We start from the raw sequence: 13,427 nt of genomic DNA, 5'->3' as shown, positions 1-13,427 counted from the left end.
AAGTCGGGACCTGCTTCTCGCCTCTCATTTTTCTTTTACTTTTCTAGAGCTGAAAATGTGTTGCTGGAAAAGCGCAGCAGGTCAGGCAGCATCCAGGGAACAGGAGAATCGACGTTTCGGGCATAAGCCCTTCTTCAGGAAGGGCTTTCTACCCAGACGAATGTACAGGCAGTCCCTGGGTTGCCATAGGATTCTGTTCTTCAGTCCATTTGCAAGTTGGTTTGTACACAAATCAGATCACAATACACAACAATATAAAGTAACTGTTCATAAGTACAAGAAATGCTTGTATGTTTCATCTTTTTGAAATTACACCACTGTTTGGGATCATGTTTGTCAGTACGAGCGTTTGTAAGTCAGATGTTCATAAACCAGGGATTCCCTGTATAACTCTCTGAGCAGTCTATCCTCTGATAGCTGGATTCCACAGATTTAGTTGAGGGAACTAAACATAATGTCTCCAAATTTGCAGATGACACAAAACTGGTTGGGTGAGCGAACTGTGAGAATGCAGCAGAGATGATTCAGTGTGATTTGGACAGGTTGAGTGAGCGTGCAAATGCATGGCAGTATAATGTGGATAGATGTGAGGTTAGCCACTTTGGGAGCAAAAACAGGGATGGCAGATTATTATCTGAATGGCAACAGATTAGAAAAGGGAGAGGTGCAATGAGACCTAGTCCATGTACATCCAAGTCCATAAGACCATAAGACATAGGAGCGGAAGTAAGGCCATTCGGCCCATCGAGTCCACTCCGCCATTCAATCATGGCTGATGGGCATTTCAACTCCACTTACCCGCATTCTCCCGGTAGCCCTTAATTCCTTGTGAAAGTCCATGAGGTTGAAGGCACGGTGACTCAGTGGTTAACACTGCTGCCTCACAGCACCAGGGACCTGGGTTCGATTCCAGTCTGGGGTGTTTGTCCGTGTAGAGTTTACACATTCTCCCTATGTCTGTGTGGGCTCCCTCCAGGTGCTCTAGTTTCCTCCCCCAGTGCAAAGATGTGCAGGTAGGTAAATTGGCCATGCTAAATTACCCTGTCATGTCCAGGGGTGTATAGGTTAGGTGGATTAGGTATATTAGAAATACAGGGATAGGATACAGGGGTGGGTTGGCTTGGGATGCTCCTTGGAGAATCAGTGTTGACTCAATGGGCCGAATGGCCTATTTTCACACTGTACAGGTTCAATGACTAGGCAGGAGGATGTCCTTGATGACAGGGGTATCCTGAAGCAGGCCCAGGACTTTGTGTAGCTGCAATACAACTTTTATATCTTTACTCCAGTCCTCTCGACATAAAGACCAGCATTCTTGATTATTTTCTACACCTGCTTGAGATATTTTAAAGATCTATGAAACTGAAGCCCCAATTCTCTCTGCATAATGGGTTAGTAAATCAGCAGCTGGAACATGTTCATGATAGGGTAGAACAGACCAGCCCTTGCATCATGCTGACAGATATACCAGGCACAAAGAGCAATACTGTCGCAGACAAATGCTTGGCAGGACAGAATGTAAAATTGCTAAAAGGGGGACTGGAAGTTGAAGCTCCTTAACTTGCATTCATCACAAATGTGAATAAAGAGAGATTGTTTTATGCAGAATGAGAAGAAGGTGCTGAATGTTTGAGTCTTCATTGATTAGAGATGCTGCAAGAACCTGTAATTTTTCATTCTCAAACCAGGCAGGGAGATTCCATGGCAGCCCAATTTGGCTGTTTCCTTGACCCCTTTGTTTGAAAGAGGTGCAGGTATGATCTCCTTTTACTTACCAAAAACTCAAGTCCTGTATGTTGAATATTTCAGTATATAGCTTCTGGTACATGCAAATTCATCACGCTGCAGACCCGACTGATGATCTTAAATTGGTTCCTGGTGTACCTCTTAACAAAGTCTGGATTATTTAATCATTTATTTCCAATAACAATTAAATTATCTCGCATGATAACCAATGCTCTGATCAAGTCATCAATTGTCGTATATCGCCAGAAGTCATGAAAGGACCTTGGCCCAGCCCACGACTTTTGTCCCTACACGTTGCCCAGTCTATCTCAGGTTGCCCTTGAGGGGGAAGGTGTGTAAAAAATATGAACAAAAGGTGTCTCATACTGCTACTAACCAGTAAACCCAGCGATGGTTTGCTCCACTGATAGGATGCTGCCATCAAGCCGAGAAGATGTATCGCCTACCACACAGATGAGTAAAGTGATAGATGAGTTTCAGTGCCAATGCCAAATATGAAAATTATATGTGCCAATGACTGGCAGCCACAGGCCACTTTTGCAACCAGCCTGTGCTTGCCAGCCTCAGAAAATTAAATCCACCATTTAATATGATTCTGCCATCACAGAATACAAACATTGGAGATGGAAATACTGTGGAGAACATTTTGCAAAGCAGAAAGTCAAGAGTGTAAGGAAAGCAGAGTTCTCACTGCAAGGAGCGGAATTATTTTGCATGGTTAAAAGGAAGCACAGCAAGCAGGCAGAGATAGCCACAGGAGAGATATTGCCTGTATATTTCACAGCATTCAATAGGTTGAATTGGTCAAGTCAATTGGTGAGACACAGTTGGTGACTTTTGGAATAAGGACTGCAGAAGAACATCAGGTCAATAAAAAAAAAATCAGATGGACACTACTGCATTGTGCAACATTATGACCTTCAAAGTGAAGTGGCTGAACATGTTCATCCAAACTTGAAGACCTGAAGAGTAAGGTTAAGGCTATATGATGGCATCATACTCAAACCAAAAGGACAGATTACTCTGCGAACCCCTTACAACATGAACAAGGATCTGGAGTTCCACATCATTGACAGCAAGCAACTGCCACTCATCCCCGTCAGATCCAGTCTACAGTTTGCATGATACTGGGTTCAGTGGAAACCTGAAACAAAAACAGGAAGTACTGGAGAAATTCCACAGCTCTGTGGCTAGGGAGAGACACAGAGTTAACGTTTCAAGTCTGGTATGGCTCACCTTATGCAAAGTTGAGAGCTGCCATGCAGAGATCAATGGATGTAAAAGTAATATAACCAGTTGACAAAATTCTGAACCGATTTGTGGGCAGAGCATGAAGCATTCTGCCAATGCAGGCCAATGACATGCAATGGTACTGGGCATGGAATCAGAAGCAACATTGATGAAGATCAAGCAGTTAGTGATAGCTATGCCAATGCTGAATGAATCTAAATGATGAAGGGTCCCTGCTGGTTGACACCAGCAAGACAGGACCTAGAGCAACCTGAAAGCAACCATCAGACCCAGAGATCCGTAGCAAGCCAACAACAGAAATGGAATCACAATGAGTGCCTATAAAAGATACAGGAACAACAATTCATTGGGAAAGCGACATCCCAGATAAACAATGAATGATATTCCTGATATGAGGAGAAAGTGAGATCAGAGCTGAAAATGTGTTGCTGGAAAAGCGCAGCAGGTCAGGCAGCATCCAGGGAACAGGAGAATCGATGTTTCGGGCATAAGCCCTTCTTCCTGAAGAAGGGCTTATGCCCGAAACGTCGATTCTCCTGTTCCCGGTATTCCTGATATGCCTTGTAGTTGTTGGAGATGCTTTGGGAGTGAAGATGTGAGTTACTTGCGGTGACATTCCCAACCTCTGACCTGCTCTTGTTGCTATGGCATTTATTCCAGCCCAATTTTCAGTCAATGGTAACACCCAGGATGTGCGTCGTGTTGGGTTCAGTTATGGTAATATCATTGAATGGCAAGGGTGTTAATTGGATTCTCTCATGTTGGGAATGGTCACTGCATTATAGATGTGTGACATGAATGTTACTTATCAGCCCAAACCTGGATATTGTCCATATCCAGTTGTATCCAGGCACGGACTGTTTCAATCTCTGAGGAGTCACCAATGGGATTTAAAGGAGATGTGTGAAGAAAGTCTCTTACACAGAGGGTGGTAGGTGCCTGGAACCACTGCCAGTGGAGGTGGTAGAAGCAGATACAATAGCAACATTTCAGAGGCATTTAGACAGACACATGAACAGGCAGGAATAGAGGGATACAGAGCATGTGCAGATAAATGAAATTAGTTTAGAATGACCGCAGGGTCAGTTCAGACATGGCCGCAGGGTCAGTTAAGGAGTCTGGTCTTGTGCTATACAGCTCTATGTTTCATGTAAGACTAGATATGATGGCTGGCACCTCTGTAATTTCCCTCACGTCCCTCAATATCCTTGAATACATCTCACCCTCATTCCTGAAGAAGGGCTTATGCCCAAAACGTCGATTCTCCTGTTCCCTGGATGCTGCCTGACCTGCTGCACTTTTCCAGCAACACATTTTCAGCTTTGAATACATCTCACCCGGTCCTGGTGACTTACCAAGTGATGATAGATTATTCAATACAAGCACCTTATCAGTTTAAAACCTTCTACTGTCTGAATTACCACAATTTTGTTTCACCACGATCTGCAGAGCAATTTGTTTTTTGTCAAGATACATGCAACGCAGAGTCAGCAAGTGATGTCTGGCTGTTTTAATAAGTAAAGTAACTGTTTTTAGTTTGTCTTGTCTGATAGATGGACAATGTGCATGTTAAGCATGTGTATGCTAAAGGTGTATAATTCAGGGGAGAATGGGATGTCTCTGAGGATAGGGTACACAGAACAAGAAGTAGCTGCATGCAGAATGATTATGGCGGAGATGGATCTTTTACATGGTCAGCCTCGATTCACTCAGTTTTACACATCTCATGGCAGAGAAGTGGTCAGCTGCAGTGGGAGTACTATAACACCCTCCGTGCCTGTATTGTGGAGTGTTCTGTATCAGAGAGCCAAATGTATTTCCTCTACAACATCCACCACTTGAAAGGAATATTGTTGATAGGGTCTCTCCTTCAGCCTGCATGTGACCTCTGACCTCCAAAGCCCTTTTAAGAGTGCAGCTGCTGCCACACATAAGCAACTAAGTGAAGCCACCAGCGATGGCTGAGTGAATGTCAAGAACAATCAACCATTCACACGGCTCCTGTACCTTTGATACACAGTTCGAAGGCTTTTATAGTGCTATAGCAGTGTCTCTATCTCTGGGCCAGGAGGCCGGAGTTCAAGTCCCACTTGCTGCAAAGGTGTGTAATAATATGCCTGAACAGGTTAATTAGAAAATTTTTGATGCGGAGCCCACCTGTACCCAGCAGCATGTATCTTGTACAAACTTTACTACAGTAATCCACCAAGACTCAGTGACCTCCACCATCTAGAACAGTGATTCCCAAACTCTTCCCTCTGTAAGCCTATTGTAAAATTGTCACACTCCCTTAATGAGGTCTGGTAGAGCACAGGGCAGCTGTTGTACATCCATTGTTATCTTAGAGCTCACAACACCAAAACCTCAGACCTGGGATCATGGAGCCAACTTTGGGAAGCCCTGACCTGGAAGGGCCAGGACAGCAGATGCATGGATATCCCATCCACCACATTCAACATTCACTCCCTCCACCACTGATACTCAGTAGCAGCAGTATGTACTATTTACAACATTTCCTGCAGAAAATCAGCAAGACTCTGTAGACAGCATCATCCAAAACCACATCTGAAGGACAAGGGCAGTAGACACAAGGGAACACCACTACCTGCAAGTTCTCCCCCAAGCCACTCACCATCCTGAGTTGGAAATATATCTCTGTTCCTTCAGTGTTGATGGGTCAGAATCCTAAGGACAATGTGGCTCAGCCTACTGCATGTGGACTACAGTTCAAGAAAACTGCAGTCTTGAGAGCAACTAGGGAAGGTCAGCTAGTGACACCCACATTCCGAGATTGAATTTTAAACATAGGATGGAATCCCAAGCATGGCATTTAACATCAGGTTATCATCCCAGAAGGAAGGGTTCAGTGATGGGTTAAGGTAAAAAAAATTGTTCCAGCCAATGATACACTCATTCCATGAATGAGCTTCAAAAAAGGATAAAGAAAGTGAGAGAGTTTAGAGTTAAACAGATAGCGAGAGTAAGGAAGATTGAGGTTAAGTGGGAGATCAATGATTGGTGCAGTGGAGCCTGAGGTGTGTGTACAGTTTGAGACACTCACTTCCTTAAGCTAAACCACAAAGCATGAGGTAATGGACAAGTGTCGTCAGCTGTGGAAACGTGGGCAGTGCTAGTCTCAGCCTACAATCCCTTCAGTCTGTTACTCAAAATTAAACTGAACCAGTTTCAATCTCACTGACTGTTATTAGCTACACAGATCCAGTACCCACAGCTCTCCTTCAAAGGCAACTTGAGGCTAGAACTGGACAGACGCCACTGCAAAGTGAGCAGCTGGATGAGGGGGTGCAGGTGAAACAACATGCCGATGCACTCCAGAGGGTTAACCACGTACTGAGGCCAACTCACAATGATAGAGCAAACGGAAACCTCCTGGAGGAGCAGCAACAAGCCGCACAGGGTAATGAAGACAAGGTGGAGGCTGGAGGTTGCTCAGGCATGTAGCAAACAAGCTAAATCTAGCCACGCAAATTTAGAACATCTGGCAAACACATTCCGTGGCACTGGCCATTTAAAATTAGGCACATCACCAGGATGTGGGAGTAAACAGCATCCCCACAGGCAGGGCACACAGCCTCTATGCAAAGGAGACACTTGCAAATGGAATAGCTTTGTCTCTCCCCACTCCCAGCATATTGCCACGAGGTGAGCTTTCTGGTCTGATTACGGATGAAAAGATCCACCATTGGAACTGGATTGTGGAGGGGTGGAATGGGGGGGGGGGGGGGGGGGGGGGGGGGGGGTGGAATGGAGGGGGGGGGGTGCGGGTGATTGGGAGTTAGGGAGGAGGAAAGGAGATAGTCGGGGGTGGAGGATTGTTGGGAGACAGCAGACCCATATAGATGAAATGGCCATGTGGAGCTCTGTAGGCCCAACACATCTGCTATTACCAACGGTCCCCAACCCTGGCTCCAAATCACAAAGGCAGCAAAGAGGTGGAGTCTGATTGGAAGGAGGTTTGGTTGGGCATTTGAGGGAAGGCTAGAGTATTCGCGTGAATGAGAGAAATAATAGTTAGACTCCTGAAGGCAGAGATTCAATAGAAATATGGGGGAACTTGGGGTCTGAGTGCACCAAAGAGAGTAAATAAGAGAGTTAGAATCCTGAAAAGACAGTTTTCGATGCGAGTTGTTAACAGCAGGGCCTTCAATTAACCCATTAGCTCCAGTAGGTACCATCTACAAGACACACTGCAGTAATTCATCTCAGACCACAAACCTACAGCCACTGCCATCTTTAAGGACAACAGCAGCAGATATATGGGAACCACCACCTGCAATTTCAGCCTGAGCCACTCATCATCCTGATGTGAAATATATCACCATTCCTTCACTGTCGCTGGGTCACAATCGTGGAATTTCCTCCCTATTGGCATTTTAGGTCTAACTACAGCACATGGACCGCAGCAGTTCAGGAGGCAGTTCACAAGGGAAGCTAGGAATGTCAGCTAGTGACATCCACATCCTGTGAATGAACTTTAAAACAATTTGGAAATCCCAAGAATAGCATTTAATGTCAGGTTATTAACCCAGAAGGAAGGATTCAGTGATGGGTTAAGGTCTTGAGGGGGGAGATTCAATAATGGGTTAGGGTACGAGATGTCAAGGGGATTCAATGATTGGTGAGTATCCCGGGGGGAGGGCATTTGATGATGGGATTGGTTCTAGAGGGAGGGGTTCAATAATGGGTTAGGAGCACCTTACTGGGCCCATTGCATGACCAAAACTCCTCTCGTCTTTGAAAAAGCTTTAGTTATACATTTCTGAACTCTTGCCTCAGGCCATCTGGTGAAAGTTCAGTCTCCTGCTAACAACGTGCTAAGAATTCAACTGGAGGCACCACAACCAGACTCCAGATGTTGCTCAGCCTGACGTTATGTATCTGTGTGTGTGTGTGTGTTTATGTATGTGTGTAAGATTGTGGGTGTGTGTATGTGTGATCATAAATGTGTGTCTGTATGAGTGTGTATGTGTGTTTACAGGTTCTAGTCACTACAGGTCAGTGCTTTCCAGAACGCATTAGAGAAAAAGTATGAATCTCTCTCTCGGTTTTCTGGTCTGGATATGGGAACAGCATGGAAAAGCTGCAATAAGATAGATATTCAGCCATGGCCTAATTGAATGGTAGAGCAGAATTGATGGGCTGAATGGCTTGCTGCTTTAAGTGCATGAGTGTATATTTATGTATGCATGTTTGTATGTGTATATGTCTGAATGTCTGTGCATGTGATTGTGTGTGTGTGCGCATTTCATAGAATCCCTATGGTTGGAAGCAGGCCATTCGGCCCATTGAGTCCAGACTGACTGTCCGAAGAGCATCCCACCCAGACCCAACCCAATACCCCATGGCTAACCCACCTAGCCTGTATACTATGGTCAATTTAGTATAGTCAACCAACCAAACCATTTCATACCTGTGCATGTGTGAGAGACTGTCTGTGAAAATGTGTATGCCTGATTATTTGTGTGTGCGCGCGCGCACATCCAAATTTGAGAATGTGTGTGTGTGCCTGTGCATATATGAATATGTGTATGATTGCCTGTGTGTGCCTGAGTACCAGGTACGTGTATGATGTTTGTGGGTGTTTTAGTGTGCGCGTGTGTGTTTGTGTACATGTGTGTGCGCGTGTTTGTGTGTACATATGAATGTGCGCGTATGAGACAGTATGTATGCATACCAGTGTCTATGTGTATGTTACAATCTCTGTTTATATGATGACTGTGTGCATAATCCAACACCAGCATTCTGCCCCAATCCAGCAGAGTATTGTCTGTGCGTGTGTATGTATGCGTGCATGCGTGTCTGTATTAGTGTGTATGAATGTGTGTGTGTATATATATGAGTGAGTGAGTGTGTGCATCTGTGTGCTTTTGTGTATGTGTAGGAGTGAGTGTGCCTTTGTGTGTATATGAGTGTGTCTCTGTATGTGTGTCGATGAGTGAGGGTGTGTGTGTGTCTGTGTCTTGATGAATGAGGGTGTGTGTGTGTGTGTCTGTGTCTAAATGAGTGAGGGTGTGTGTGTAGATGAGTGAGGGTGTGTGTGTTTGTGTCTGTGTCTAGATGAGTGAGGGCGTGTGTGTAGATGAGTGAGGGTGTGTGTGTAGATGAGTGAGGGCGTGTGTGTAGATGAGTGAGGGTGTGTGTGTAGATGAGTGAGGGCGTGTGTGTAGATGAGTGAGGGTGTGTGTGTAGATGAGTGAGGGTGTGTGTGTTTGTGTCTAGATGAGTGAGGGCGTGTGTGTAGATGAGTGAGGGTTTGTGCCTGTGTCTAGATGAGTGAGGGCGTGTGTGTTTGTGCACGTCTGTGTGTAGATGAATGAGGGTGTGTGTGTCTGTCTATGTTTGTGCCTGACTATTTGTTGTGACAACCATCCCAGTATTAAATACATGCACAGTCTATAATTTTAATGTAACCCTGTTATGGAACATTTAAAATCTGGATTTCACACATAGAGGCCACAGCCTATTTCAAAAAGGGAAAAGATGAGAAAAACTTAAAAATACCCTTGCTTATAGACAGAAGAGGAGAAACATGACAGAACTGAATTTGTCACTGTCTCCTGTCTGTAACATTAGACTAACAGTGTGGTGATGGGGCATTAGGATGGAAGAGTTTATTAGACAGCACAGAGAGCACATCACAGAACCAGTGAAAGATGCAGATTTCCTGAATAACTTTACTGAACCATTCCTGTTTTTACAAGAATCCGGCCAATTTTACTCTCTGGTTCCAGCCCAAACAAGAAGGTTATTATTTCCATTCCACACCTTCCCACAGAGGGAGGGAACCTCTTGACCACAGCTGGGTTGTTGTGTGTTCAGGGGCTAACTCAGTTTAGTCCTCAAAGTAATGCTGCTCGATTTCAGTGAACTTTCCGTAAGAACTGGTGACTTCCAGATTGGTCCATTTGCATTGTCAACACATGAGCTTCAAGTCCCATCCATATGAGAGTGGACCATGTGAGACTCTGACACAGCATGCTTCCAATTACAAGCTCAACAGTATCCATTTGTACACGTCCCTCCACCCCACTTCCAATTCGCAATGAGTTCATGCCCTGTGCAACCGTGGCCCGAACATAAATACCTCACTCCATCACTCCCTTACCCAAACCCGATAGCACTGCTCCAGGGGAAGAGTCTCAGAACATCCCACTTCAGAGCTGATTGCAGTTGGTACTAAAGGTGCAGGATCTAATCACGACAGACCAATGCTTTCCTGAACGCATCAGAGAAAAAGTATGAATCTCCCTCTCAGTTTTCCAGTCTGGATATGGGAATAGCATGGAAAAGCTGCAATAAGATAGATATTCAGCCATGGTCTAATTAAATGATAGAGCAGAATTGATGGGCTGAATGGCTTGCTGCTGTTCTTATGATCCAATGTCTGTTCCTCTCACAATCCAGCTACCCTGTGCCTCACAGTCGGTTCATCATTTCAGACAAACAGCAGCTTCCCGTCCCAAACCACCAGCAGTGTCCTGCCACAGTCAAACATTGGCATCCTACAACAACACCCTATCCCAGTCCCACACCAGAGACCTATCCCAGTCCCACACCAGAGCCCTATCCCAGTCCAACATCGGAGCCCTAGCCCAGTCCCACACCAGAGTCATATCTCAGTCCCACACCGGAGCCCTATCCCAGTCCAATGCTGGCACCCTATCCCAGTTTCACACCGGAGCCCTATCCCAGTCCCGCACCGGTGCCCTATCCCAGTCCAACGCCAGAGCCCCATCCCAGTCCAATGCTGGCACCCTATCCCAGTTCCACACCGGAGCCCTATCCCAGTCCCACACCGGAGCCCTATCCCAGTCCCACGCCAGAGCCCTATCCCAGTCCAACTCCAGAGCCCTATCCCAGTCCCACACCGGAGCCCTATCCCAGTCCCACACCGGAGTCCTATCCCAGTCCAACTCCAGAGCCCTATCCCAGTCCAACACCAGAGCCCTATCCCAGTCCAACGCCAGAGCCCTATCCCAATCCCACACCAGAGCCCTATCCCAGTCTAACGTCGGAGTGCTATTCCAGTCCAACATCGGAGCCCTATCCCAGTCCAACGCCAGAGCCCTATCCCAGTCCAACACCAGAGCCCTATCCCAGTCCAATGCCGGAGCGCTATCCTAATCCAACGTCGGAGTCCTATCCCAGTTCAATGCCGGAGCCCTAGCCCAGTCCCATGCCAGAGCCATATCTCAGTCCCACGCCAGAGCCCTATCCCAGTCCAACATCGGAGCCCTATCCCAGTCCAATGCTGGCACCCTATCCCAGTTTCACACCGGAGCCCTACCCCAGTCCCGCACCGGTGTCCTATCCCAGTCCAACGCCAGAGCCCCATCCCAGTCCAATGCTGGTACCCTATCCCAATTCCACACCAGAGCCCTATCCCAGTCCCACACCGGAGCCTTATCCCAGTCCCGCACCGGTGCCCTAACCCTGTCCAACACCGGTGCACTATCCCAGTCACACACCAGAGTCCTATCCCAGTCCAACGCCAGAGACCCATCCCAGTCCAATGCTGGCACCCTATCCCAGTTCCACACCAGAGCCCTAGCCCAGTCCAACACCAGAGCCCTATCCCAGTCCAACGCCAGAGCCCTATCCCAATCCCACACCAGAGCCCTATTCCAGTCCAACATCAGAGCCCTATCCCAGTCCAACGCTGGAGCCCTATCCTAGTCCAACGCCAGAGCTCTATCCCAGTCCAACACCAGAGCCCTATCCCAGTCCAATGCCGTAGCGCTATCCTAGTCCAACGTCGGAGTCCTATCCCAGTTCAATGCCGGAGCCCTAGCCCAGTCCCATGCCAGAGCCCTATCCCAGTCCCACGCCAGAGCCCTATCCCAGTCCAACATCGGAGCCCTAGCCCAGTCCCACACCAGAGTCATATCTCAGTCCCACACCGGAGCCCTATCCCAGTCCAATGCTGGCACCCTATCCCAGTTTCACACCGGAGCCCTATCCCAGTCCCACACCGGAGCCCTATCCCAGTCCCGCACCGGTGCCCTATCCCAGTCCAACGCCAGAGCCCCATCCCAGTCCAATGCTGGCACCCTATCCCAGTTCCACACCGGAGCCCTATCCCAGTCCCACACCGGAGCCCTATCCCAGTCCTGCACCGGTGCCCTATCCCAGTCCAACACCGGTGCACTATCCCAGTCACACACCAGAGCCCTATCCCAGTCCCACATCAGAGCTCTATCCCAGTCCCACATCAGAGCCCTATCCCAGTCCCAACTGGAGCACTATCCCAGTCCCACGCCAGAGCCCTATCCCAGTCCCACACCAGAGCCCTATCACAGTCCCACACCAGAGCACTATCCCAGTCCAACACCAGCGCAATATCCCAGTCCAACACCAGAGCCCTATCCCAGTCCAACACCAGAGCCCTATCCCAGCCAACACTAGAGCCCTATCACAGTCCAACGTTGGAGTGCTATTCTAGTCCAAAGCCGAGCTCTATCCCAATCCAACACCAGAGGCCTATCCCAGTCCCACGCCAGTGCCCTATCCCAGTTCAACGCCAGAGCCCTATCCCCGTCCCACGCCAGAGCCCTATCACAGTCCAACATCGGAGTGCTATTCCAGTCCAACGTCGGTGTCCTATCCCAGTTCAACACCAGAGCCCTATTCCTGTCCCACGCTGGAGTCTTATCCCAGTCCAACACCAGAGCCCTATCCCAGTCCCACGCCGGAGCCCTATCCCAGTCCAACGTCAGAGTGCTATTCCAGTCCAACGCCGAGCCCTATCCCAGTCCAACGCCAGAAGCCTATCCCAGTCCAACACCAGAGCCCTTTCCCAGTCCAACGTCGGAGTGCTATCCCAGTCCAATGTGGAGTGCTATTCCAGTCCCACGCCAGAGCCCTATCCCAGTCCAACGTCGGAGTACTATTCTAGTCCAACACCAGAGCCCTATTCCAGTCCCACGCTGGAGTCTTATCCCAGTCCCACACCAGAGCCCTATCCCAGTCCCACGCCAGAGCCCTATCCCAGTCCAACTCCAGAGCCCTATCCCAGTCCAATACCAGAGCCCTATCCCAGTCCCACGCCGGAGCCCTATTCCAGTCCCACGCCGGAGCCCTATCCCAATCCCATGCCGGCGCCCTATCCCAGTCCCATGCCAGAGCCCTATCCCAGTCCCACGCCAGAGCCCTATCCCAGTCCAACACTGGTGCCCTATTCCAGTCCAACACCAGAGCCCTATTCCAGTCCCATATCAGAGCTCTATCCCAGTCCCACATCAGAGCCCTATCCCAGTCCCAACTGGAGCACTATCCCAGTCCCACGCCAGAGCCCTATCCCAGTCCCACACCAGAGCCCTATCACAGTCCCACACCAGAGCACTATCCCAGTCCAACACCAGTGCACTATCCCAGTCCAACACCAGAGCCCTATCCCAGTCCAACACCAG

At 48.1% G+C, this 13,427-nt stretch overlaps 1 protein-coding gene across 3 annotated transcripts in view; it reads right to left on the bottom strand.

Annotated features, from left to right (window-relative positions):
* Window positions 1–13,427, bottom strand: part of LOC122563004 (CD9 antigen-like) — a 149,712-nt gene that overhangs the window by 93,249 nt on the left and 43,036 nt on the right. The window lies entirely within an intron of this gene.

The sequence above is a fragment of the Chiloscyllium plagiosum genome, unplaced genomic scaffold, assembly GCF_037043375.1.
Source record: "Chiloscyllium plagiosum isolate Xiang-an unplaced genomic scaffold, Cpla_swu_hap1 HiC_scaffold_26, whole genome shotgun sequence".
Lineage (NCBI taxonomy): Eukaryota > Metazoa > Chordata > Chondrichthyes > Orectolobiformes > Hemiscylliidae > Chiloscyllium > Chiloscyllium plagiosum.
This window is presented reverse-complemented; position numbering and strand designations above follow the sequence as displayed.